Genomic DNA, 25,582 nt, shown 5'->3' on the forward strand with positions numbered 1-25,582 from the left:
ACATCAAAAAATCCTGCTGTTATACTTAAACATTAATATCACTCCCCCTTGTATTGGAAGACTAGTGAATCTGCAGGACAAGGGGAAGAGTGAGAGAACTCAAAATGACAGTATGGCTCAGAGTCAAAACACTGTCTGGCCAAACTATTTTCTTGGAGATTGAAAACATAGGGGTAGGAGAGTGTCAGGGATGTTTGCCTGAAGAATTAAGGAGTAAGGGATGGGAGAGGAAGGCAACAGGTTATTGCTGAAATGTAATGCATGAAACCCCATTATCAGTCTGGGATTCCATTCTAAATGAAGGCACAGCTCAATTTTATATCTAACCTTTCCAGCAGATACTTTCTCTTGCATTTGCAAACCACCTGAGAGAATTTCTTGCTCTCTAACTAAAAAATGTGCAATCACTGAGAGAACAGTGGTTGAAGAAAAACATTCCTATACTGCCTACATTATTAAGAAAAATGTCACCGCAAACCACCTAACACATTCCTTGAATTTAAAAAAAAACAAGACAGTGTACACATATCTATAATGAATGAGCCATGTCCTGTGTAAATGCTATGAAATCCAAGAGAGATTACTCTGAGTAATGGAATTAAAATCAAGCTAATTTGTTTGTGAGATTATTGGCAAGTCAAAAATCTCTTTCACAGCTCTGTTAGGCAGAAGGGTGGAGAAAGTCTATGTGTTAAGCTCAGAGGCAATCAATGTAAATTTGTTCTTATCAATATACCCGGCTCTGCTGAACAAATTAAGCTATATTCCCAAATGGGTGGTTGAGCCTGGACTGAGTCCAAAGCAACTGAAGATCTGCAATGAAAAGGTTTGGATATGTGGAAGGATATGCTGAGAGAGGAAGGAGTGCTGTAAACAGCTGTAGAGCTGAGTGAGAATGCATTAAATATTGAGGGAATAGCAAGAAAATGGATCTTCTCTACTCTGTGTGATGTGTGCTTGGAAATGTAGGAAACAGTGATCAGAACAATAACGAAATACTGATCCTTATTTTGGAGCTATAAATTTTATTCAAAACACTAATGTCTCTACAGCTTCTTTTCTTTTGCTACATCTATTGTGCTTTCTTTTCAGATATTCACCAATCCTTCTCTTCAGCTCTTCATTAAAGGAGCCATTTCTTTGTGCTGTCTCCTTCTACTGCATGCTTCCCCCAGTCAGTTCCCATCTCTTCTGTCTGCTGTTCAACTGTCTCCTTCCCTCCCTTTTAATCACTGCAGCTTTTAGCATGGAGCAAAATGCCTGAATTCTCCATCTCATTGAACTGCCTCAAAGTTTTCTGTTGATATCAGTAGCTGGAAATGAAAGTAACTTTATGAACTGTTAGACACAGGATTCACAGAAAAAAATAACTTTTCATTTTTCTTACTTATCGAGATGTTACTTTCTGTCTTCAGCTTCATATCAATGTGGTTCTTGTTGAATGGACAGTGGATCATTGTCCTTGGGATGCATCATGAAGATGCACAGGGAGGGAGCATCATTATATTTACTACTGTCACAGTACACACAATGACGAAATTAAACTAGAAGATGATATTGACTCACGATGAGTAGAAGTGGGTGGTTTCTTACCATATTTTTTAGATCACAAAACCCTTTCTCATCAGATGCGTCTGGTTACTGGCAAGTTGGCTGCAAAAGGTCACTGGTTGCATGTAATGGAAGCAAAAGCCTGCACCTACGACACATTAACTCTTTGGTCTGCAAATTGCTGGAATATGGAAGATTCCTTTTTTTCTAGAGAAATATTATAATAGTCATATTCTATTTTAAAATCATCCCTAGATATTTGTTTTTAAAGATAAAATATTGAACAGTGTTTTCATAATAGCTAGAGCAGCTCATCTTATACACTGAGGTTTTCACTGCAGAAATTAAGAGTGCTGGCCAAAGAGATTGTTTTTTTCTTTTTGGGAATAGGCCTTTCCATGGACAGTTTTGAACTGGGTTGAAAATGAGGTTTATTCTTCAAAATGAAATTCTGAAACGAAATATAGGTATGACTTTATTTCAACTGAAAATATCAGATTCCTAATACTAAAAAGCTGAAAAGCAATGATATGTAATAAAGAATTAGAAAACTGGAAGATTATTCTCTTGATCATTTAGTAAGTGTCTCCAGTAGATCTTTAGCTGGGGTAGTTTCTTTAGGTTCACATTGTAGTCATTGGAGTGGAGAAAGTGATTTTAAGATCATTATTCATCTTAAAGTAGATACTTTAAATAAATCAGATGAATCACACCTTAAATGGACTTATTTCTCTCCATTGATTATAAAGGAATCCTGGGGTGACTAGCTCTGAGGTTAACACCTACATTATGGATGTCTAAGTATGGTATAACAAATCCCACCCTAGCTGTCATCTTCAACACTCATTGAAAAGTGTTATTTCTTTTCCTTTTTTTAAACTAAAAACCTAAAGCAGAAAAACAGCTTAAGAAGAAGAAAAATAATTCAGCTTGACACTTCCCATAAAAAGATCAATTTTTATGTTGAATTTTTTATTTTCCTTCAAAAAAAGTTCCAGTCTTAGTAAAGCTACCTTCTTTATGAAGGAAAAAAAAAAAAAAAAAGTCTTTTATAAGAAAAATGTGCCTCAATTCTCCCTGGCACATAAAAATCAGAGGGAGCATTCCACCCCATTTGTCCGCTGAATCTTTGGGTGCTGGTGCTACTCAACCTTCATTGGAGGCAATTTGTGTTAGGAGTCATAGTAATTTCACAGTCAAGTCTTTAGAAGCTGGACTAAAGAATACTAAGAATTCATATTAGAAATAGTGCAGCCCACAGGAGCAGGGAGGACATTGTCACTCAGCTCTGGTGAGGCTGCTTCTTGAGAACTGTGTTCAGTTCATTACAAGAATGACTCTGAGTCCTTGGAGTATGTCCAGAGAAGGTCAACAAAGCTGTGAAAGGTCTGGAGCACAAGTCTTATGTGGGCTGGCTGGGGGGAACTGCAATTGTTTAGTCTGGAGAAGAGGAGGCTCAGGGGAGACCTTGTCATTCTCTGTAATTCCCTGAAAGGAGGTTGTATCGAGGTGGGAGTCAACCTCTTCTCTTGTGTAACCATCAATAGGATGAGAAGGAATGGATTCAAGTTGTGTCAGGGGAGGTTCAGGTTGGATATTAGGAAAAATTTCTTCTTTAAAAGAGTGGTCAGGTATGGGAATGTCCTGCCCAGGGATGTGGTGGAGTCACCATCCCTAGCAGTGTTTAAAAAACGTATAGATGTGGTACTAAGGAACACAGTTTAGTGGACAGCACTGGTGGTAAGTGAACAGCTGGACTAGATAATCTTAGAGATCTTTTTCAGTCTTAATGATTTTATGTTTCTATGATGCTAAGAACTGCCAGTCACTTCCACATGGATTTGGTTCTGTTGTTGGGTGGCAGTAACTTCTAGCTATCAACTTTGACTGGATTTGCAACACTGACCTGTAAGAGAAAAAATAAATTCATTACTAGTTCCTTGAGCCATTCAATTCAGCCAAACAGGCTTTTATCAAAATGTATCATTTATTCCTTTAGACGTGCCTGGCAGCAGTTTAACTATAACAAACCGCCTCAAACAGCAGTAGGATGTAGTAATATAAAGCAATGTAAGCATAATGGAGCTTAGAGCTTTCTAGTACTGTGAGATGACAGGTTTTGGAGGGCAAGGTACAAGGCAAGGAACAATTGCTTGCCTTACCCTCAGCCAGCAGTCACTGTCTATAAACATTCTGCCTATTCATGTTTACTGCATTGGGGGGATTTTCAAAGCACTTTTAAACGTGCATTAAGACTGCCTTAGACTCTAGGCTTTGAAAAGGCCTCAGGTAATTTTCTTCTGCCTGCTGTGACTTTCTGTTGAAGTCCTGAAATGGAATGACTGATAGGTGGGTAATTTCTGAATTTCAACTTATATCCTTCATCTTGGCTAGTAATAAACCTAAAAAGCATATCCTGGTGTGGGGAGGAATTGTAAGTCTGCATTAGTCTGTGTGCTCCTTTTACATTTGTCCATTCAACACCTTTGCCATTTGTCTTTCCCAAGTCAGATTGAATGAATTGAAAGAAATCAATCTCTTTTTGTAGCCTCTGAATATTTTCCCCAGTAGAGTACTTTCCTAAAATGTAGTTAAGTTAAATAGCTGGGAAGTCAAGTTTTGTTGTCACGAAGGTCAATAGCAAACTCTTCATTGAATCAGTCATTCACTTTTTGGCACTTCACTTAGCAGAAGTCTAGATGTTTTTGAAAGAACTTTTTTTCATTCACCTGTGTTCATGTGTGTTTGGCTGATTTTTTTGTTTGTTTGTTTCTTTTTTGGCTTGTTGGTTGTTTTTTGTTGGTTTGTTTTTTCCAGTACTTTGTTTCTGATTTAAATTTTGCTTGCAGTCCTTTATGGTTAAATGATAATTTCACACCAAGTGTAATTTTGGTCAATTTAGTATTTTGGCTTAGAAGGAATCTCTCCAATGAACAGCTGAAATAAGAAATTCAAGCTATCTTCCTGATTAGAGAAAACAAAGATGTGCTCATTTCCTGGTTTCTAAATGAGTAAATCTTGCCAGAAACTACAATACACTGGCTATGTGTATGTGCTTATATGACACCATATTAAAATTTCCTCTTAATGAACTGTGCTCTGTGACATCTTCACAGAGATGTGTGAAATCAGAGATTTCTGTGAAATCTTCAGTCATTTCTTTATGGAACAATACATCTATCGCCGCAGGGGAAAATAAATTGCTCCTTGACGTGTTATCCACTGCATTTTATCAGGTATTTATTCTGAATTGCACTGTTATCTTTTTTTATTTTCTAGTCTTTAACATTTGTTTCATCTGAAAAAAAAAGTACTGAGTTATTGATTCAAACCATAAGTTAAATAGTGTTAAATTGTGTAAGAAGGGGAAGAAAAAAAAAAAAAAGGTAAAGCAGGAAAGGATGCCTCTATAGAATCATGCTACATTTTTGGAACTTCCAAAATTCTACTTAGTAAGCTGCCCATCAGTATTACCACTATTAGCTTAGTTTATTAAACAAAATGTTACTTTACAAATATTGGAAGAAATTTTTCACTATGAGGGGGATGAGGTACAGGAACAAGTTGCCCAGAGCAGTTGTGGGTGTCCCATTCCTGAAATGCTGGTGAACAAGTGAGGAGGAGATGTCCCTGCCCATGGCAATGGGATTGTAACCAGACAATATTTATGACCTCTTCCAACTCAAGGCTTGCTATGATTCTGTTCCATGATATCAGTTCAGATGCTTTATAGACCTCTAAGTAGTTCCTACTCATTTTTATCCTTATTATTCAGCTTTAGTAGCCAATTGTTTTCTTGTGAGTATTAGAATTCTTTTCATAAATGATCATTCCATACTGTTCCTTTGCCCAGTAATCTCAGGGAAAGGCTGATGAGCCATCAGTTTTTCAGGATGGACAGGCGATTAGCCCTTCCTCTCAAAGCATCAAGATCTTGGAGAGAAAAAAAAAAAAAAAAACAAAAAAAAAAAAAACCATGATATTCTCGCTCAGATTAAACATATATGGACACTGTGAAATGCTTTCAGGTGCTTTGGAAAAACAAATTTCTTAACCCATGCCTTTGTTTCCAAGCTGAAAAAGGGCTCATGAAAAGCAACATGCTTTTTGATTCCAATTCATGGAAACACGTGATCCAGTATCTGTTAATCTTTATCAGAAATAGCTTGGTCTTAAATTCTGATTATGTGGGGATGGCTAAAGGAACTAATTTTAGGAAGCTCTGTAGTATCAGTGTTATTAACAGTACCTTGCACCTATCATACAGAAAGCTGAGGAGTCTGTTCTTAAGATATTATTCGCAGGAGTTGCTAGCCCATATTCTGATGAGCTTCGTAGAAGACTATAATATTTCAATTATGCTATTTGTGGCTGCTGCTGATCAAAAACATTTTAATCTCTCACTTCCTTGTTTATTTCCTGATGTTGATGTTTTTCAACACTTGAGTTCTGCCAGGTGGAACTGTCTTCAGAGATGATGATATTGCAAAAATTCAGCTGGTTTCATTGACAGCCACGCTGGCTTTTCCCTCTTTTTCTTGAAAGGTTAGCTGCACTACCGATTTTCTTGTTTTATTTATTTCCTTTTTATTTACTTCTGACTCTGAGCCATTCTTGAAATTAGATTTATTGTAACAACAAAATGTGCAGACTTGTCTACTGACTGTGTCAGCTTATTATATTTTATGTATATTGAAGAAGCATAGACGCTGCCAGTAATAAGTATGCACTGCCCTTGGGCCCAGATCCTGCTGTGTATCACAAATCTCAGCAATGTGGTCATTACTTTGTCTTAGCTGTGAAATTACTTTTATTGAATTGCAGTTAAGGAATCCTGTTATTTGATTTTTTTAAATTTTTTTTTAAAGAGTTTTTCCATGTTCTTTCCCCTCCTTTTTCTTCTCTGTTTGTGGAAACAATAATGTCACTTGATCCATTCAATGCTCTGTGGCTGAATTTTCAGTCCAGGTTCCGAATGTGCTGCATACCAAGAAATCTGTGAAAATGAGAAGTGGTACTTGCCCAACTATGCTTTATGAATTTTGCTACTGTCTGGGTTAATACATCATTCATGAAATAATGTTCCTTTTCTTTCCAATGTTTGTAATTTGTAACTTTTCATAATTTAATGTGAATCTGTAGCCCATAGATGGTTCACAGTGTACTTTTTAGGACCATTTAAATCACATATATTATTTGATTACATAATGTATTACTACAGTATTTTTTATACTCAATTACTGGCTGTTCTTTTGGACTTAACCTGAAATGCCAGTCTCCCGGTAAGAAATACTAACTCAAGTATTTTACTGCATGAATGACAGAAAAGTTAAGAGAATATGTAGTCTGCATACTGCTATTTCAACTGGTCATGACTAATGAAGGCAAATTGTACATAAGGGACGAAACTAACAAATATACAAAAATCCTGGGCAACCGTTTATAGAAATCTATTCAAAACTATTACCTACACTCAGGTTTGGGCCAAGTATCAGTTAGCAGGAGAAAATTGAGCATAGGAAGCAGATATGTAAAGATCCTCGTGTCCGTATGGAAGATAAACCTGAAATTATCTCTCTGCACTGAAATTTAAGTGGTAGAAAAGTGGAAAAGTGTGCAAATATATAGTAAGTATTAGTTTGTTCCTCAAAAAGAGCCACCAGTGTAAGCCTTCATTTGAAAAGAAATGCTTTCAGAATGGTAATTTCCATTTTGAGAAATTTCTGGCATTGTGTTTTGGGTATGGCATCTTATTTGAATGATTATTCTAGCTTATTGCTTCATCCATTATGTGGCTGTTTAGAATGGGATATTTAAAAAGATTGATTCCCATAATAAAAAAGAGTTGGAATGCGAAGACAATATTCAGGTTTTTTTTTCCTAAACTAGAAATTTGTTTCTAAATTTGACCCAATGGAACTGTAGATTTATGATGATACAAATAATTCATCTTTGAACAGGCAAACTGCTTTTCATTTTCTTCTTTGTCAAAAAAATGTTCAAAGGGAAGTATGTAATGAACAGATTTTTTAACAACAACAACAAAAAAAACCATACTGATAAAACAGAAAAGCTTGAATTTAAAATCGCAGTAGAAGGAGCTGAAAGGAATACTGAGGGGACAAGTATCTGTGTTCTTGCCCCAGTGGCATTAACAGTAATTATGCCATTTCTTAGACAAGATTTTCCTTCTTGTTCTTAAATTGTCTCCCAAAGTACATTTCATACCCACTTCAGTGACTCATGAGCTCTTGAGCTCTACTGTTAGAAGACTTTTCTTAATATCTTGCTGATTCACCCTTAGCATATTTTAAACCCAATACTTTTGGCCTTAAATAAATCTAATATGCTTTCTCTTTGGAGCCCCTTCTTGTATTTCTCACCCCTCACTATTGTCTAGACAATCTTTTCTCTCAGTCTTTCCTTATGAATTATAATTTCTTGACCCAAAACAAGTCTCAGTCTCTCTCTAATGACCTCTGTCATTCTTAATGTGTTGCCTATACTGAATACTGAGATTATAAACTAAGAGATTATCAGGACCAAGATTGCCTAAACATACCTGAGAGGTGACTTTAATTGAAACATAATTGATGCAAAACAACTATCATTTTCCAATTCTTTTGTTGTGGTCAACATTCTCTCTAGTACTTTTCCATTTGCAGAATTAGACTATACTTTCTACAGCAAGGAAGTGTGATACTTTATTCTGTCTTCTGGATATTATGAATTTACTATGAAGTTGCTTTTAAGATACATTTTTGGACATTCTTGTTTAGCAACTTCAATTGCAAACTGTTGGAGTTGACATTTATGTGTGTATATCTTAATGGAGCACAGGGAGTTATCTAGACTATAAACTCACTGTTGCTTGAACCAAAACTCAGATAAGTCAGAAAAGACATTTTCAATGAGTTAATAACAGGGCTTTCATAATGACATAATATATGCCAAATTTAGACTAGCATGACACTAGTAGCATCCTGGGAGTTTTTCAGTGACATGGAATAAATCTAAGGCTGTGAATTTTAGGAATCTCACCTGCTGTCCTACAACACCTTAGCAGTGAAAGATGCTTATGTCAGTCAGCATAACATGTAGAACCTATATGTAATTTAGCCTCTGAGTAGGCTGGTGTTGGACTAGAGGCAGAAATTTGTCTTTTTTAATGAGGTGGAAAAAAAAAAAAAGGAATCTAGAAAATTATTTATGCAGGAAATCAATCATACATCTTCTTCCCAGACTCTGCTGTGTTTGAAATACTCCTCTCTAGTTCTCTGGCACCTCTTTTTTTTTCATTTTTTCCTTGTCACTGTGATTTCTGTGCAGTTCAGAATCACAGCCTTGAAATGAAGAAAAAGAGCTTGATTTTTAGATCCTCTCACCATTGTAATCAGTATGTAGTCTTTTTATTGAGGCATACACAGTATCTGTAGATTATAGCAGAGAGCTGCTGTACTTTGACCTCTGTTTTTGAATTTATGTTTGTGTGGCTATGAATTTCAATTTGCTTGCACGTTTGTTTACCTTCCCCAGTGTTTATGGGCCCTTTCTGGCTATTAAGATCTAGAAGGGAGCATAAGAGTCAGCTAGTTAAAAGCTTAGTATTTCATTTAAACTGCATTTGTATAGTACTCAGTAGAATAGATTTCTTGTACTACAAACACCTGGTGGAGGTCCCACTTGCTCATATTATGATACAAAGCTCATGGTGTCTTCAACTGCAGGAGGAAAAAACAGACACTTCCTGGGAGTGTTGTTAAAAGTATGTATAGAGAAACTGACCGTAAATGGTGTAGTGAGCACAGTTCACTATGCCCCCATGTGCCCCTGTGCTAACAAGCGACATTCTGCCCTTGGCCAGCTCCGTTCTTTACTGCATTGCGTTTTTGGCAGACTGCTCCCATTCCAAATTTCCTTTTGCAAATAAATTGAAACAGTATTAACAGTGTATTTTGCTGATGCTTCAGGTTGCTGAAAGGGACTTACTCCTAAATCACATGGTGAGATATGTTTGTGTTCTCACACAATCACAGGATCACAGAATGGCCAGGGTTGGAAGGGACCTTGAGGATCACGAATCTCCAACCCCCCTGCCACATGCAGGCCCACCAACCTCCCCATTTAATACTAGACCAGAATGCTCAGGGCCCCATCCAATCTGGCCTTGAACACCTCCAGGGATGGGGCATCCACAACCTCTCTGGGCAGCCTGTTCCAGCACCTCACACTCTCTGTAAAGAACTTCCCCCTGACATCCGACCTAAATCTCCCCTTCCTCAACTTAAAACCATTTCCCCTCATCCTGCAGTTATCGACCCTTTCAAAGAGTTGATTCCCCTCCTCTCTGTAGGCTCCCTTTAGGTACTGAAAGGCTGCAATGAGGTACCCCGCAGCCTTTTCTCCAGGCTGAATAAGCCCCAGCTCCATCAGCCTGTCTTCATGACCTTGTCAGATTAGGTAGCATATCTTCATTAGAAATACACAAGTTATATTTATCTAATATGTAATGGCTTTCTAGGGTTAGTTGTGTGGACTAAAAAAGTGTGTTTTCCTGGGCTGTGTCTATGGTCATTCTATGTTTCTATGAATATGATGCAGTCATGTCTGCCATTTGTGCCTTTTCTTCAGCTCTGGTAGCAGCGCTACATGAAATATTGTGGCTCCAATTCTGCAAAACTATTACAAGTTCTTATGTGAAATTGAAGGCATGTCTCCAGGAAATAAGCATTTCTGTATGGCTCTCTGTGACAGTTATTCACTCCTTTCCGCTTGCAGGGTAAGGAACTAGTTACTGTACTCCAAGTGGAGGCGATGCATCCCCTACAAAAGTAGTTACTAACAGACCTTGTTTTCTTTTCCTATCCTATTCTGTCCATTGTCTTCCTGTGATACACACACACACAGGCTTTTTTGAATGCATTCTCCTTTTCTGAATTTCATGGGAAAAGGATTTTCCAGCTTCCCCTAGCTGGAGTCAGAGCTGCTCTGGGTAGAGGCTCTTGCCATGTGGGACCCTGGAGCACCTGGAGGTCAATGACAGAGACAGAGATTTACTTTAAACCTCTTAACTTTTTGTCTAGGGGCTAATCACTGCACTAGGGTGTCTCTCAGAGCCATAAAATGCTATGTGCACAAACTCTCTTGCTTGCAATCGCACCCACGCATTCCTCCTACTCTTCCCCCTCCTGTTTTCATACATTTGCCTGGATAATGGATAATCCCCTTCCTGTCACCCCATATTGTCTCTCAGTTGGATACAGTAATGTTTAATTGAAGAAGAAAAAAAAAGAACACTTCTGCAGCAATTGTTGGAAAGTTTCTCCTTTTTTTTTTTTTTTTTGTTCCTTTTCTGTATGCAAAGTAGTTAAGATATTCATACTTTCAAAGAGCTTTCTCAGTAGTAATTATTTTACTCTCCTGCCAGAGGGGCTGTCGATGCCTTTCTCCTCTCAGTTTCATGTTTATTCTCCTGTTTGTTACCCACATCAGCACTGACCCAAGGCTCTTGTCTTCAGATGACTTTGGCATGACTTGTACATATACCAGCTTCACATATTCAGCACAGGTGAATTGTGTACCTCCTTTTTTATTTTATTTTCAAATTATCTTTACTTTGAGCTATTTGTATTGCATAGATATTGAGGATGATATTTTCTGGGATCCTAGTATGACTGTGTCCTTATATGTTGTGTAAGAGGATATTAGTGGAGTAGACAAGAGAGATGGAGCAGGCAAAGTGTGAATGAGAATAAAAGGATTGCAGTATAGAAAAGTGATCTCTGCTTACAAGATTAGAACTACATTTTTACACTTCAGATCTGCTCCTGCTCCAAGAATCTCTGAGTCAAAAAGCAATTCCTTCATCTCCATTTGAAGGAAAAATGAGTAGCACGTTTCTACATCCAAATGCAACAAAGTTGAATCCTTTTGCTCAGGCATCAGCACTTAGGTAGTCTTGTGATTATGACTGCAGAGTGAACGTCACAGGCTTGATGGTTTAACTCAGATTCTCAGAAATTCTAATGGAAATGTTCCATTCCTCTTCCCAGTAGTAAACATTCAGACATAGATGAATTATTAATCGCTGTAGAGAACCTCCATGTTTCTTTCCTCAAGTAAACGGCTTTCAAAACGAGTGTAAACATAATTTAAGACAATTTTATTGTTGACTTATGCTTCCAAGGGAATATTAAGGGGTATTAGCATTCATTAGTCATTAAAGTCAGAACTACTGAGCTCAGTGAGAGAAGGTCTAAAGTTCTTTTTAAGTATCTGTATTTTTCTCAATTTGTCCTTCATATATATATGAAAATATATATATATATATTTTTTTTTTCCCTGTAAACTTTCTGAGAAGGATTTTCTCCTTAGGAATGTTGTTACTCTTTGTATCCAAATAGACCAAGTTTGTTGTTATCATTCAGTGTTTCTGCTTCTTTTTTATGCTAAAAGACAAGGGTCAAAACATGCTGATAAATAATAGAGGAGGGACCACTCTTTGAGCAAGCAAGATCTAACTCAAATCAAATAGCCTCTGTGGAATATCATTCTCAAACAGCTGCGAAGCTGTCTGCATTATCTTATAGCCCTTTGTCCCCTTCCCTAATTTGCAAGAAGAGAAAGTTAGTGAACTTTTTCTTTCTTCTTTCTTTTAACCTTAAAACAGAGTTGAGATGGAATGTTAAATCCAGTTTCATTTGTGGTTATTTTCTCTTCTCCAGATGGATTCATCTAACACATACTGACAGCTTGTAATTTTATGCAGCCAGTGATGTGTAATAAGCTTTAGGTGTTTGTTGCATGAAATAGGATATTTGTCAGAACTAAAGGGTCCTGGCTGCAGGCAACAATGATGTGAAGGACAGGATAGTCATGGCTGTAAAAATGCACTTGATAAAATAAATTGGAAAAATAAAATGGGGTGAGAACAACCAACATAATTTCTCCGATTTCTTACAAAGTTAGTGTTCCATGCGCACTCCAGGTATGCATGACAGCATGGGTGTCCAAACTTTTGGCTTGCCTAGGCTGCACTGAGTGAAAAGAAATCATCTTGGGCTGCAAATATATTAAGTTGCTCTTGAAGTAATGCCTCATTTTTATTTCTATGGAAATGGCAGCAGATACGAAGAGCACAATATAATTAGGTGATAGGGCAAGTTCTCAGCTACAAAACACTATTTTTTCAACGTAGTCACCACTGTTAGCTCTCTGGATTTTTGCCAGCGATGAACAAGAGTCTGTATGCTGAACATGTAAACATCTGCACCAGTGGAAGTGACCTGCTGTTGCCACTGCTGAAACACATCACCTACTGTTTGGCCTCTGTAAGCGTTCAGCAAGTGTCAATGAATGTCAGTGGGTGCCATTTTTTTCCACATGGAAGAATCCGTTCCACATTTTTTTGCTTTCATGTCAACCTGCTGCTCTGCTGCCATCTATCACATAGCAACAGAATGTAATGGAGTGTTGGTGGGAACATTCAGCCTCTGCTGCCGTACCACCAACATCCACCTCTGATATTGTGGGTCAACATAGGAAAATAGAAGACATTACTTTCAGAGCATTCCTTGTAAAGTATGCAATATCATTACTATATAAGTAACAAAACATTTTAATTTTATTATTTGTCGTAAAAACCTTAAAAGTAAGAGAGAAACAAAAACAAAATTAGTGAGATATTTTAGCTTGGTTTTGTGAAACTAACACATCAGCCTTGTTTGATGGCAGTGAGATCTCAACATTCATCAGAGATTTTTGATGAAATTTTACTCTTCCTGTACTTTATCCTTGATAATTGTTCACAAACGTGTGTACTGCCAAAAAGTGATAACGTGAATAAGGCGTGATTGTGAAGGGAAGGATTTTTTTTCCTCTGGCAAGAGAGAACTTAAAAGTTTCAGTTGACATGGTGTTGATAATGCATTGGCAGTTTGGCTGTTGCGGAGCAATGGGTGCGTGCCAGGGGCCACTCTGTGGTGAAGAGCCACCACGGTGATGGCATGGGTGGCATGGGGAAGTGGGCAGCTGCATTGCAAGCCATGCCAGGCCACAGGTTGGACATGCCCACCTTACAGCATGTAGCTTGAGAATGAGAAACATAACTTTCTATCCATGGTCAAACCAATATTCAGTGGAATTCAGTGGAATTCTAATGGACAGCTCTTGCACTGTCCATTTCCTCAAATGTTTTCCCAAATAGCATTTTCTTAGATACACAGGAAATCAGAGGTCACAGCTGAATAGGAAAGCTAAGAAGAAGGCAACTTTTGTGAGTGGCCAGAAGCTGCAAGAAAGCCAAGACATTTCAATTCTGGGTTTAACTCATGCTTTACTACGACAGCTAGCACACAGCTAGGACAAGTGCAAGAAATTCCCTTCCTTGGAGCTGTGACTTACTGTCTACAAGCTATTTTAGCTTTCAGCCAAGGTATCAGAATGTCAGAGCAATTTGTTATGAGTATTTACTTTTCTTTTTCTTTGGTAGTGCTTCTTACTTCTATCTAGCATGTGGGTGGAAGAAGCACCTTATTCCATGTTTCACTTCTCAGTATTGTGTCACTAGGTGCTTTTCTCTGCCAGTATTTTCTGTTCCTTTGTTTGCATTTATCCTTCACAAAAGCTGTTCATTTTGTCCCAGCCCCTGCATGAGGACGTCTCCCCTTGATAATGCTGTGGCAGTGCTACAGATTCATTAACGCTTTGTTGTTCTTGTGTAAAATCACAGCAGAACCTCTGTGGGCCAAGTTGGGAACAGTTGATCCCAAACTGCCAGTTGCCTTTGAAAGATTCACTGTCACGCTAGTCCTTTCTCCAGTAGAGCGAGTAGGCAATGGCATAGCCTGACTTAATGAGAATACAATGAATCCTTGAAGAAATCTTTCTATTCCACTTATGCTGAATAGTGACAGTCTGCATCAGCTCAAACGATATCAGCAAGCATGAAGGTAGCTGAATTTTTATGAATTATATTGCCTTGGGCAATGTGAGCAAATAAGATCATCACTTGGATATATGTAATGTTATCTAGTCCAAATATCTTTATTGCTGACAACTCATCAACTGTCACTGACATCAGGTGTGTGTCATTAGATAGTGGCATAGTCTGACAATGAGATTAATCCTATTGTTCAATTAATTGCTACAATTGCTTACACAGGGTCCTGTTCAGTGGATTTGCCCAAACAACGTATTCCCATTAGCTCTTGGAATAATACAGAGGCAAAGCCTGGTAGACATTAAAGAAGAATCACATTAACAATAAAACAAGAGCAGAAAGCAAAAATAGTTTTACAGTTACTGAAATTCATGGGTAGGAAAGGAGAGAGAGAGCAGTGAGGTAGTTTGTAGAAAGCAGGATTAATTTGTTCTCTGAACCCAAAGTAGCTTTTATTTCCTGAGACACAGAATCATTAAATGGCTAACAAAGTAAATCTTGGCTGCCATGCCCACCATGTGCCATGTGGAAAGTACACATGCTTCTTCTCACTTGGGTGGGATCAGGTATCTATTTCTGTGGTGCTTCCTGTGATTATCTTAGAAAAAGATAAATATAAACTAATGTATATGTATACATATAGACTCTTTATATGTATTTCCGTGTGTATTTTCTATGTGTGCTTCTGTGCAGTTGATAAAAAACTCAGTATCTGCAAGGTGTGAGGAGTGTATGTGGCTACTGATGTTTTTTCTTCTGTGGTGGTGCTTATGGAAGGCCTTTTGTTGAAGTATGGCCTTGACTCAACAAAGTACATGGGCATGTATTTTTAGTAATTTAAATGCTCTGCTGAGTGGCAGATCAGCTCCTTAAAGGAGTTCTTAAGCAAGTATAAAAATTATTGACTGCACTATTCTGTAACTTGGACCGTATTCATGCAAGTTGCTTTCATGGCTCTCATACCTGCTGAAATCCTAGTCCAGTGACTGATTAGAAGGAAAATTATATCTCATCTTGGCATAATTGAGCACAGATGCTCTTTTATGAAGAAGGCAGAATGGTTGCTTATCTGAGATAATCACTAGTTGCTAGTTGCATGATGGAATATCTCAAAAGGGACATTAGGTTTTGGTTGCCTTTTATGCCTGAAATTTTAGATGTATGGCATGAGAAGTAATAAGGAGAACCCATTTTCCATAATGTTCTGAATTTGCCTTCTGAAAACCCAACACTTTGAAAATGTATTATAGTGTCTTACCTAGGTTTCATAGAGAAGAAAACAAATACAAGTTCCCAGACATTTCTAAAACCTTTGAGCATCCCAAGTCTTTAAATAGAGAAAACATGAGTTGTCTTGGAAGATTGAGGCCCAAACTTTATAGGAAAGATGATGTGGATGTCACAGATGTAGATGCTGAGATTCACATCCTGGTCTCTGTCCTACAGACTAGCACAACCAGAATTACATGCAAATATTTGTGAGCTCTGTCTCTCTTCTTGCATAGTTTCATGTGCTATGTAGATTTATTGATAGTGGTAGAAGTGGCAGTGCCACCTAATGGGGACCAGTGGTTTAAAACATTCACTAGCAGATAAACTCTTCATTCATTATCTTGAACTAGGTTTCTTTCCCCTCCTCAAAACAGACTGTAAATTAAGGCTTTTGAAAGGACTGTGAGAAAAAAATACCGTTAATGAATTGCACGGGTAGGGAAGTTTTTGTGAAGTATTAGAAACTGGGCATTGAACAAGGACATGATAGGATTCTGTGCTTGCCATCTGCAGTAAGAGACATGGATAGTGGAGTGTCTGAATGCCTTGCAGGTGCATTTCCTTCTTCTAAAATAATGCAAAATATAGTAAGCAGATATACTCAGAGTTATAGTGTCCCGGATGTCACAGAGCTGGTTTGCTACCTCCCTTCATTCTGTGCTAGATGAGCTGTGCAGATAACGATTTACAAATTAAAATATACTTTCATTAACAGATTTTCGACAAATGAGCAAAGAGGGCCAATGGAGCCACACAAGATGTTACTTGGTCCATGAGGATTGATGTACTTTATAATTAGTTTCATTTACATGTGTTCAGTGGTACTGCACAAGTCATTTTTTATCCCTATCCAGAAATCATTCTCAAATGACTTTGTGTATATGCAATTCTGATGAAAATGCAGTAATGTCTTGCTAATGCTGGAGAACCTAGTAAATTACTCCATCCACTGAAAGTCAATGCAGATAAGGAACTTTCAAAGACAGATAGGTCCTTGTGATTATTTTCTTTGTATAATGTCCTGTGTACTTAGAGATAAAAATAAAGGATTTTATAAGATAGGGTTTTAGTTCTTGACAACAAAAGCTATTTCCTAAACCAGTCCAACACTGTCAATGGAAAGAAATGTGTTGATGAAATTGGAGGCTTTTGTGATCCATGGAGAGTGCTTAAAACTCTGAAAAACTTCCACTGTTTTGCTCTAGTTACCTTGAGCAGATACAGGAAACTAGGGTATCTTTTACTCCTGCACACGTGTACATACATTCATCTTCTCTGTTCTACAGCCTTTCTTCAGAAAGCCTCTGCATGGCTAGTTCTTGCTAGGTCCAGAGGTCCTTGGCTTTGTTTGTTATTGAGATCCCAGAAGGCATGGAGAAGTTTTGTTTAAAAATATTGTTGACTCAAGTAGCCCTTGCAATCTGAAGAAAAATACATCCCTAAAAATTGCCATCAGAGTGTAAATGGATAAAATTAGCCAAAAGTAAAAAGGGGTGGCTGAAAGATAGGAAATCTCCCAGTGTGTATACGAAATGCCAGAAGGAACAGGACAGCTGATAGTCTTAAACAAGACCAATTATATACATGAAGAAAAGGTGATGGTAGGTAGTTGGAACGAGAGTTTGGAATTCCAAACTGAACTTGAGAGGAAGCTGAACGCAAAGTGTTGAATGTTCTCAAATGATAGGGGTAGCTCTTCTTCAGCTCAGAACCCTGAGAGAATTGCCAAATTAAATCTTCATTCATTCAGGAAGGATTTTAAATGTGCATTTCAAAGTAGCAACAGCATAAAGCTGGAAATAAGATATTTCAGTGCTTTTACATAAAAGAAGAAATGAACTGAAAAGCAAGAAATCCTTGGTAAGACCTTGGAAGTTTGTTAAGTATTCAAAAAAATCATTGAAGAGACTGATGTACAGAATGCTACAAGGGTTTATTGAATGTGCATAATGCTAGGTTAATCTGATTTATTTTGTGGCCTTTTTTTCTATACAAAGAAAGCACATCTGCTCTTCTCTAGCCAGACTTCAGTAAGTTATTTCAGATACGATGCTGTGTTCATTACTAGTTTTATGTAGGTGGATCAGTATTGTGTAGATCTGTAAAAAAAAAAACCCACAAAATTGTTAAGAATGTGGCTCAATGGTCAGAATGAATCAATGAACAGGAGGGGTAGTGTTAGAACAAGAATCATTGCGCAGTAAAACTGGTGTTTTTCCTCAAAAATTAATCTTAAGAGTGATTTAATAAATTGCTTTTGTGAATGATTCTGGTCCTGGAACAGAAAAAGAGCTGATGACATAAACACAAAAGGTAACAGCCATATTAATCAGCTTCAAAATAATATCCATGAAGAATTAGATTTCAGATGATTCAAAGTAATAGGAAAGGGGCAAAATAAGCGACTCTTTACCATTATGCAATATAGGTTAAATTACAAGAATTTATCATATTCCCTGAGATCTCACTATCCAGAACTAAAAGAGAAAGAAAATGATTATCTATATATCTAAATATATTTAGATAAATATTAATCTAAATATCTATTAGTCCCAAAATTTGTCAGTGGCTGAGCCACTGGTATGATGCCATCATTAAAAATGAGTTCTCCTTGGATATATCAGACGGATGTATGGGAATTAATAGCAATGTTGTGGGAAGGTGTTTGGAATGCTGTCAGTGAGTTCCAAATTTGTGAGAAAAATGATTTCAGATTGGAGTAAACGTAGAGAACGAGTGTTAAAATGATTAAGAAAATAAGTGAATATCCAGTTGTGAAAGAAAAGGAAGAGAACATAAGCTGTTCAGCTTAGCAAAACAGAAACTGAGAAATCAGATGATTACTACCTAGGAATAAAGCAGGATAAACAGTAAAGAAATAGAGCTATTTAAGATACAGGATGGCGTTGACTAAAGAGTAAAATAGATATTCATTTCTCACAATTAAATATATGATGGATGTGGGAAACTTTCCAATCATGCCAACTCTATAGCAGTGTTCTACAACACTGAAAATTCTGTAAATCTGTAGTCAAGGAAGATTAAATCAACCTGAAAGAGGTGCAAAAAAGAGTTACTAGATGAATAGCTAAATAATGAGTATATTGCTCAAGAGACATTAGAAGAAAACTTGCCTTTTCAAGCCTTTCAAAATGAGAACAGAGAGGGAATGTAGCTATTCTCTAGAAATACATCCAGGGAATAAAGATCAGGGAAGAAAAGCCATTTTAAGCTAAAGGAAAACATTGGCATGAGAATAAATGAATATGAACTGACTATGAATAAATTTAATCTACAAATGAGAAAAAGGCTTCTGAAGATGAAAGTAGCAATGGTAAAAATAGTTAAATGAGTGAAATAATCACTGAATTTTAGTGAAATTATTGGGGGTCACTGCTGTTTGTTGGCTATAGGAGATTTCTTCCTCTGACAGCAGAGATTCAATGACCTTGGTGACCTAAATGGACAACTTAGATAAATCAGTTCTCAAGGAGTTCAGCCTCAAAGTTCAATGAGCAGAAATAGGGATTAATTTGAAGTTGTTCTATATTAGCATTTTTTTCCACTTTCAGTTGTCTCAGTTTCCTATTTTCATTTCTATTCCATAACAGTCAATGAAGAGTCAGAAGAATCTGCAAAGGAAATTGGAGGACAGACGATGATTTTGGACACATCAGGTATGTATGTCTTATAGTAGATACTGGAAACTGCATTGGAGACTTTTTTTTTTTTTTTTTTTTTTTTCTTTATTTTGAAAACGTATGTGTTTTTTTTTTTTTCTTTATTTTTCTCACTCCAAAGAAAGTAATAAATTTCAGGTCATGTTTACTTCTTTTTCCCCATCATTTTGGCAGTTTTGACCAAACAAACAAACAAAAAAATTAAAGTAGAGGTGGGGAGGAGGACAAGAGCAGAATCTAGTTTACAAGTTACTACTGTTTTCTCTTCCAGTGGGTTGCAGCACAACATGGTGAAACAAAGTTAATGCATTCTAAGTTTTTAATGCTAGAATAATAGCCACGGTACTTCTGTAAACCTTACTGTATTCATAAATAACTATGGAACTCTCTTTCACATTGTTTTTCCCAGAGACCTTTATGAGTCAACTCAAACTATAAATACAGAAAGAATTTCTTCTGGTCGTTGGGCATTTTTCTCCATCTTAGTGGAAGACAGAACAAGAAGTTAAAAATAACTGTGAAGGGAAAGTAACAAAGGTTTCAATATTTTGAGAAGTAATTGTTTGATGCCATGTTGAGTTTTCAGTTAGAGGGTCACAAAGATCTCATTCTTGTCACTGACTTTCTCTCTACAGGCACAGTGGATGTGATGATAAATTTCTCTTTTGTTTGCTTCAAATTGCTATACTTTATTTACCTTAAGGACCAGGGGAATTGGGCTGCTTCATGAAAACTCAAGGCCCAGAGCACTGTTATTACTAGCTGTTGAATGTGTAGAAAGAGACTTGAGGAGACAATCAAATGGTGTCAGTAGTGGGGATGATTCACTGAGAATCAGTGTTTTTAAAGGTCAGGCAATAGCCTGATTTATTTTCCCTTTCTTGAGTGATAGGGCAGTGTGAATAAGCAGAATAGAAAAACATTGCTCTAATGGCACTACAGGAAAGACATTGTTCATTGGGGCCGTACTAGGGGCATATTTCTTTTCTTCCAATTGACATTTTCCTGTACCTTTTTTCACTCTGGTTCATTCTTCGCCAATAGTAGCAAATTATAATTATTCCATACAAGTCATCTGCATTTTTCTCCGATAGAAATCTCAAATATTTCTGCTGCTCTTTTCCCTTTCTTGTTTCAGCAGGAATTTTGATTGCTTTTGCTGTTAGTTATGTATGTGAGTACGGTCCTAGATATTTCTAACAACTTTCACCAAACCTCAAATTCAATAATCTCTGGAGTTTCTATTCAGGTATGCTTGATGCAGTCTTGCTACAGCTATGGGCAGGAATGGAAGGACGATGTCTATTCCACCCTGTAGCTAAGCTCAGTCTAGAATTGCTTTTATTTTTCTTTCTTCAACAAACTTTATCTCTTTAGTTCTTTTCAGATTATTTCAGAGCATTTTTTTCAAAATGTCAGGTACATTTACTGTTGTTCTTTAGTCTGAGCAGTTTAAACTAGTTGATTGTAATCACTAGACAGACCTCTGGAAGAAGTCAGACAAAAATGTTGTGTATCCTTTAACCAGATGTGTGCTGGATAAAAACTTGTATCCTAATTTGTATCCAAATTGGGCTTGGGCTGGAGTGTGGATCTGAGGCTTAACTGTGTCCAGATTTAAAGTTTAACAAAAATGACATGATTAGGATTCTTAACGTTTCTTCACAAAGAGAGAATGGTTAGTTTTCTGTAAAATTATTTCTATCATCTCCTTCACCAGACCAATTTGAGAATAGTCTGCCCATGGGACTTTAGTTGAATGGCCCAGAAGTGAAAAATGAATTCTCTTCAGTTATTTAGACTAGCGTGAAGAGGGGATGGGAATCCTGAAACCACAGTTGTCAAAACTGATGTGAAAATGAATGAAAATGATCATGGTATGAGTGTCACCACAGAATCATGGAATGGTTCGGGTTGGAATGGATCCTTAAAATCACATAGGTCCAACCCTCTGCCATGGGCAGGGACACCTTCCACTACCCCTGGTTACCCACAGCCCCATCCAAACCTGACCTTGTACACTTCCAGGGAGGGAGCATCCCTACTTTCTCTGAACAACCTGTTCCAGTGCCTCAGTGCCCTCATAGTGAAGAATTTCTTCCCGATACTCAATCTCGCAAACAAAGATGTAAATATTGTTGCTCTCAATACCAACCCCTGAGGAACACTGTTACTGGACATAAAGATGTAGACCACAGCTCTTTAAGTGCAACCATCCAGTCATAGTAGAGCCTTACAACTTTTCTAGTCTTCTCACTTCCTCTAGGGAGAATCTAGTGAATTCTGTCAAGTTCACTACAGTCCACAGTTTGTAATGCAAATAAAATAAATAAATTCAGGCTTAAAATGCCATGCGCTGCAAAATTGCTCCCAACCTTTTCTTGCAGGAAATAAATGAAACTAGGGTGAAATGAAAATTGTATTCATCATTTGATTAAAACCTTTTGCAGCCCATGTAATCCAAATGCCTTTACGAATGGTTGTCATTGAGACTGATGTTTGAAGGAGAGAGTCACAGAAGTTTTTTAAAAAATTATTATAAAAGGGTAGTAAATGAGAAATAAAAAGCTTACCTCCTTCCTCTTCCCCCCTGCTACTCTCCTCCCCCCAAAAGCAAGAAAGAAAACAATCATCTCTGCATCCATAGACAGCTGTGTTTTCAAAAAAATACTTTTCTGCTCTAGAAATAGAAAATAGCAACATCTTGAATCCTGGGAGAATTCCCAACCTACAAAATTTTCTCTTTTGTTTTCTTAAAACTGTCAACAACAACAACAACAACAACAACAACAAAAAGAAAAATTGAAAGCCTTGAAAGTTAAAATCAGCTCTACTCTAGACCAGCTCCTGCATGGACAGTAGTAGATCACAAAAGCTTTCCAGATTTAACTTGCTTTCTTCTCAGATGAATATACCTCTTCTGAGGATCAGGGATATGTTTGGTCCTCTTTAATCATTGTTCTTCTTTTGTTGAAACTCCCAACATAAAGAGAGTAATGGCGTTGGTGAAGTTTTCCTGAAGACTCCCAGAACTCTTTTAGCAGAAGCACATATCCAGTAGATTTAAAGTGGGAACTCACCTTTTCAGTCAAGGTTTCAGGGACTTCCCATGGTTATACTTGTGTGAATTGAATATGTAACTCTAAAATTTTATAGTTCCTAGAGCTTTGAGTCTTTCTGCAAAGCTCATCGTAATCTCTAAACCCTTCTCAACATTAGGTGCAAGTGTAACTCAAGCATCATAGTCAGCAGCTACTGAGAACCCTAGTTGATTTTTAGCCAACCTTTATTGGATTTCAGTTACGAGCACATTGTATTTACCATGACTTATTTTTTATGTGAGATCTAAGCCGTATCTTTAATCTCACTGGTATTCTATGACTCACATCTTTTCATCCAGTGTTACAAAAACTGTTCATTACTGATTTAGCAGCAAGCAGGAATTAAGTTACTACTTTGAATTTGGTTAGTCTTATGTCTTCAGACTTATATGAATTAGTACTATCATTGATAATGGGAATGAATTCACTTCAGGAATCACTTCAGAACTTTATTTTGGTCATTAAAAGATAAGACTGTAGATAGCATGATCCGGGTTATAGCGCTGTTACAGCCACTAGCTTACTCAGGAAAAGTCGCTACATTTTCTCATGCTTCAGTTTTCTGTTTGCAACATACCAGTTTTCCTCACAATGTGCTAAGACCTTCATCTTCTGATTATGGAAAAATGGCTATTAAGCATTGCTTTATTATTTAGAATGCCAGGAGAATCTCTTCAGACACCATGAAAATAAGTAAAGAGAGCAAGACAATAAAGATAAAAACTTCTTTAATTATTTTTTAATAGGGCTTTTGTTGGATTACAAAATGTCACTGAAATAATAATAACATAAAATAAGAGATTTGTTTCTCTGTTTCATTTTCCAGAGCTGGTGATCTGTAACTGCCTGTTAGCTGTTACACAATCATGTCTCTTGGTATGCATTTAATACTTTAAATATGCCCCTGATTATATGAAAGCTTGATTATTCCAACATTTTTTAGGTTCTGCATGATAATCAAGGCTGTGCTGGAAGGACCTGATCTAATGCCAGCTGTTGGCAAAGCAAAACCCAACACTAAATCCAGAGGCAATATTATGTGTTTTCTAAATCCGTGTTCCCTGAGGGGAACCTGTGTAGCTTCAAATTGGGCAGCAGTGAACAACATGGGCCTCTGCCGTGATTTTTCTCTGATGTTTCACATTGCACTGTGGGGAAAAAAAAAAAAAAAATTATTCTGCTCTTATGTTTCCAAAGACCTGTTTGCAGATATTTAAAGCAGATGTAACTAGCCTCATGACAGGGGCAATCCAAAAATGAAAATTTCATCTTAGATCAATTTCACTTTTTAAATTCTCAGTAATGGCTTTGTCAGATTGAGTTCGTATCTCCTCACCATTCATATATCTGTGGTCTGAATAACAGAATCAAGAAGGTTAACAGAGGTACAGCAAAGTGACCAATTAACAGATTGCTTAAAAATCCTTTTCATAGGAAAGTATATAAACAGGCTAATGTTAGGTAACTATATTAATGAGTAGGTAGCCTGTGGATGAATAAGCAAACAGGCAAACTGTAGTAATGATCTACTATCTATTGTATCACTTCCTGCGTTTCCTAGGTTGATCTATGTTAGACATCTGCTTTAGAGCAGGTTTAATCACATTTTGGGAGTACCTGTTTCTCCCCCATTAGATAAAAATATAGGGTAAAATCGCCACACTATATGTATTCAGATAGATGAGATAAATCCCATCCTCACATGCTCCAACTTCTGCTAGTACTTTGGGCTCAGTTTTACTAAACCTAACTAGAAAGCAAAAACCACAGTACCAAATCATACAGTAGTCAATGCTAAAATGTCTCAATTCCTGGAAATAACTGTGTTTCAAATCTTTTGTAGTCAAGATTCTATTGCACAATACTGTATCTTCATCCTTCCACAATACTTTCAGTTAGTCATTAGTGTTCCAGCTGATATTATAAAAATCATCTATTTCATTCTCTTCCTTTTAAATGGGGATGATATTTTCTTATCTTTATGCTTTTGTGCTCCCATTAGTGTGCAAGGTGAAAGATTTTATTAGTTGGTTTCTCATCTTGCAGCTCCCCATGCTTTTAGATACAATTTCTAATCACATCTGCAACAAACCATTTTGAGTTGCTAACATTTTGAAATATCTTATTCTGTAAATGTAAATCCTTCTATGGTTCCAAACTCTAAAAAGTAGATCAAAAGCTCTATTTGAAATGGGGATTTTTCCTCAAATAATGTAAATCTGCTTCTGATTATTTCTCATCAAAAGACTCACCTTTATCTGAGGACTCTGCTCCCGTTCCTTTTTTCCTCCCTTATTCCTCTGTCTTTGCATACATTTTAAAGTCTAATTTAGGCTTCCAACACCATACTAAAAGTTATCTATTCTCTTAGATCCTTATTTAACTGTTCTTGTCTTAATTTCATCTCTTACAATTGTAACTCATTATTCAGGTTATTTCTCACAAGATTGATTTGAGTATTAGAGGATCATTTACTTTTTCATTATAACAGCCACTTCAGGTTATAAATTCTGACTGTAAGGAGAAAATGTGCTTATCTATTTTGTCAGCATTTGTGTAAAACAGGACTGGGCTTGTGCTGAAGAGACTATCACAGCTGCTACAGTTTCTTTCTTTGCATTTTCTATGGATAATCCTGCTGTTGAATCTCTTGCATGCTGAATTGCAAGGGAAAATGCTTGATTTTTGTTGACATTTTTCTGTTGTGTATTGAGTAAATGCCTGAAATAAGAGAGTCTTTCTATCACTTGCTAGTGCTAAGAGTTGCTGCTTGGATGAGCAGATGGTTCTGGTGATTATTAGCTATGGCTCTATGGCTTGTGTTGCTACCGTTGGGAACAATTATGGCTTTTCTTTCTTTGTGTTGTATTCTGAACCTGCAAGAGCTTGCTGGAGGCTGCTACCATTTTATGTTCACTTCAGATAGTGTGTGTTGCAGAAGATACTTAACTCTCCACTGTGGGGGCTTTTGTTCTTCCATATCAGGCTGGTTTGATGGCAGTAGTTACAATTTTTAGTGGATTTTCAATGTGTTCATC

The 25,582-nt window shown here is 37.0% G+C and overlaps 1 long non-coding RNA gene across 2 annotated transcripts in view; it reads left to right on the top strand.

The window, feature by feature from the left end:
* The window catches only part of LOC122159997, a 335,999-nt gene that overhangs the window by 253,387 nt on the left and 57,030 nt on the right, over positions 1-25,582 (top strand). For both annotated transcript variants that reach the window (XR_006168727.1, XR_006168728.1), the window contains exon 6: positions 19,375-19,440. This is a non-coding gene — a long non-coding RNA (uncharacterized LOC122159997). The remainder of the gene's footprint in view (positions 1-19,374; positions 19,441-25,582) is intronic.

The sequence above is a fragment of the Centrocercus urophasianus genome, unplaced genomic scaffold, assembly GCF_019232065.1.
Source record: "Centrocercus urophasianus isolate 14NV4802_14NV808 unplaced genomic scaffold, USGS_Curo_1.0 seq_10, whole genome shotgun sequence".
Lineage (NCBI taxonomy): Eukaryota > Metazoa > Chordata > Aves > Galliformes > Phasianidae > Centrocercus > Centrocercus urophasianus.